Raw genomic sequence first — 3,755 nt, 5'->3', positions numbered from 1 at the left:
GGGGCGTCCACTCCTCCGCGCTGGAGGGAGCAAGGGAGAAAGGCTTGATGAGATCGAGCATGTTGTTGCCCATGTGTTCCCCATCAATATGGGGGTGCGGGCGGCGAGCGTCGTTCAGCTGGACCTGGCGCGGGAGTGCGCGGCCATGCGACCGAGATGGATAGCCATTGGGCTGTTCTTCTCGGTGCAAATCTTCGGCATCGTGGGCTTGTTCAACGAGCTCAAGAGCAAGTGGGGGCTTCGGGGGCGGCTTAACTATACCCCCTTGAAGAACAACCGTTTCCTCCTTGAGTTTGAGAGGGAAGGGGATCTTCGTTTCATCCTCAACAACGGCCCTTGGACACACAAGGGCGATGCCTTCCTCATGGTGGGCGTGGACGGCGGTGCTCGACCGGGCGACGTGGTGGTTGCCCACATGCCGATGTGGGCTCGTATTTACGATGCCCCACCAATCATGCTTTTTGAACTTGTTGCCAGAGAGATTGGCACTACTACGGAAAACCTTATACACAGAACTTTAGCAGTAGCGAGGGTCAAAAAAGCACGCTGGTGCTAAGTAGCAGTAGCGCGCCTGCGCAAACCATGCTGCACATAAAGTTCTAGTAGTAGCGCGTCTTGTTCTAAACACGTTACTACTAAAATTCCCACGGCTTAGCCGATAGGCTACACATAGTAGTAGCGACCTATAACGAACCGCGCTACCGCTACTTTCTTTGTAGCAGCGCGTTTTAGTCTAAAATCGCTACTGCTAGAGGATATAGAATTAAATGGAAAGAAAATAGAAAGGTAATTGAAAATGAAAAAAATAGAATAAGGTGAAAGGGAAAAAAATAAAATGTGAACAAAACTAAATGAAAAAGGGGAAAAAAGAGAATGGTGTAGCAGTAGCGTGTATTCCAGAACGCGCTGTAGCTAACGTAGCAGTAGCGCCCTTTCTGGAACGCTCTACTGGTGCTTCTGACTTAACCACGGGGTTCGTCCTTCCACACGGCCACTTCATCCCCCAAATCCAACTCCACTCTCGCCGCCGCTGTCGCCCGTCGGCTGCCACGCGCTCTTCGCACACCCTCTACGGCGCCCTCGACCCCAGATTCAACGCCGCCCCCGCCCCCGACCTCAACGCCGCCCGGGAGCCCCGACCACGACCTCGACGTCGCCTGCCCCTCCCTCGTCGCAGGCACCCGAGGTGAGCACGCCTGCTCCTCCCTCTCCCCTACCTCTGCCTAGGGTTTCTACCTCCATCAAATTAGTTAGGGTTCATGTAAGGGTGGAAACGAATCGGATGCGGATGCGGCTCAAATGAGTTAGGGTTCATGTAAGGGTGGAAACGAATCAAATTTCTAAGATGAATCATAAAACGAGTAAAATTTGATCACTTATTTCACTTTATAGTTGGATAATTGGAATATCCGCTACCACTTTCCACCCCTATAGGTTCATTAAATTAGATCGTAATTAGGGCAATAGTTCCTAGGTACTAATTAGTTAGTAAGAACTAGGTACTAATTAGGTACTAGAATATTTTTATTTATAGTAAGTTTGTTTTTAGTAAGAACTAGTTGAATTAATAAAAATAGTTAGTAGGAACTTTTCCATACCCCTTTTAGGGTTCTATATCTCTAATCGAATAAATTGACTTCGTATGGGCATTTTACACTAGATCTCGTAGCACTTAGCAACGAAGCCCTATCCATTAGTATTCCACATAAGAAATCCATTCTAGAAAAAATACAATTAGATTAGCTCTTCATAGACAAACTTGGTTGCTATTTTTTTAGTTAAAGCAATTTTCCCGCATCGACGTGGACGATGCCTATCCCGCATCCTCTTCGTCGAGTCGGCGGAGGACGACACCTGCTTGACCAGATGGGCCATGTCCGGGACTGGGCTCCGTCGGGGTGGTACTGGGAGGCGCTACCTACCGGGGGGCGCAGGTTGGTGAGGAGCCAGCCTGTCGTTGACCCGAACCTTCTTTGGTGGCGGTCGCGTGGGCCAGTTACGGTTCAGAGGCTCGAGGACTCCGCGGAGGTGGTGCGGCGTCCCAGTAATATCACTTTTGGGTAACAAGGTGTTGTGGACCTGGCACGGGAGGTTTCGGATAGGTATCAGACTACAAGATGGGGAAAAGGAAAAGATGAAGAGTGAGACAGATATTCGCTTATATGCTTCTCCTGAATGTGAAGACGAGGAATTTCGAGATCTACTGCATGAAGAGGCTTTGGAGGTTGCCAAGTGTGCAGGGATTGTTCAGCCTGACGATATGAGCCACAAGATAGTCATGGAGTGCCTCATATACAGGGCACTGATTGCCATGGACTTGAAGACACATGCACTAAACTATTGGATCTGCAATGGTATTATACAGGGCCAAGATAATACATCAGCATGGGAGATTGGCAATTCTCTGCAGAGAAACATGAGCTTGGACTGCGCAGTTCAGTTTGATGAGAACACAACTCATTTGCTACAGGTGTCAAATGATTTACTTGTTAACCGCTGGAATTTCACCACCCATGAAGAAATGCTAAAGGATAACACTCGTGTGCTACCTTCTCAGGTGACATCCTTCTTCCTTTTTGCAGATGAACCACCAAGAAATACAACATCAATATTGCCAGTTGGCATGTTCCAACACTCACAAACACTGGTGGAAAAAAGGCCTTTAGTCGCGGTTGGCAACGGCCATTAGTCGCGGTTGCGCAACCGCGACTAATTAAGCGCGACTAAAGCCCCCCCCTTTAGTCGCGGTTGCTTACGAACCGCGACTAAAGGCCCGTCCACGTGGGCGCCAGGTGGCCGTCGGGGCGGAGGACCTTTAGTCGCGGTTCTTCTGGCCAACCGCGACTAAAGGCCGCCGCAGGTTTAAATTTTTTTGCGAATTTTTTCAATTTTTTTTATTTTCAAATTTCTGAATTATTTTATCCTCTAATCTCTAATCACCACCCCTCATCACTGCTCAATTTATCCTCTAATCTCTAATCACCCCTCATCATTCCAAATCATCTAACTTCCCGAACGGTCACCCATCCTCCCACTCCCCCAGCCTGAGCACGCTTAACTTCCGGGTTCTATTCTCCCTCGTTTCCAAGTCTGCACTTGTTGTTTTCCTGACAATAGTAGGATGTCAATTCTATTAACCCTCAGGTATTTAGCTTGAGCATGAAGTGACACATTTCACTGTTTGAGTTTGAAACTATTGTTTTAAAAACAATAATTATTTAGTAACACTAATATTTCTGGAATAATTAGTTTGACCATTTTTTGACCACAGTTTGACCAGTTTTGACCACAGTTTGACCAGATTTGACCAAAATTTAAAAAAAGTGAAATAATTATTTAGTAACACTAATATTCTAGAATAATTAGTTTGACCATTGTTTGACCACAGTTTGACCACAATTTGAATTTATTTGAATTTTTTTGCCTCTCCAGAACTTAAAAGCCCCGTAACTTTTTTTCTGTTAGGTTTTTGGGGATTTTGAAAATGTTTAACGGGGTTCCCCCGGTTAAATTCGGATGTAACTTTTCGAGTAGATGAACTTTCATATATAAAACTTTTTCATCCGAGTTAGTATGCAAAAGTTATGCCCATTTTTACAAATTCTCGCGAGATTTTGCAAATGAAGTCGAAATTCATATTTCCAAATTTTCCCAACAACTAGACCACATATCACATGGAAAACTTATTTTATTTTATTTTTTTGACATTTCCATAATTTTCTTTTGTTTTTTCTAAAACTGAAAAGGCGATCCCC

Source organism: Triticum aestivum, chromosome 2A (assembly GCF_018294505.1).
Source record: "Triticum aestivum cultivar Chinese Spring chromosome 2A, IWGSC CS RefSeq v2.1, whole genome shotgun sequence".
Taxonomy (NCBI): domain Eukaryota; kingdom Viridiplantae; phylum Streptophyta; class Magnoliopsida; order Poales; family Poaceae; genus Triticum; species Triticum aestivum.
The sequence above is the reverse complement of the archived record's forward strand: the minus strand, read 5'-3'. Positions refer to the sequence as shown.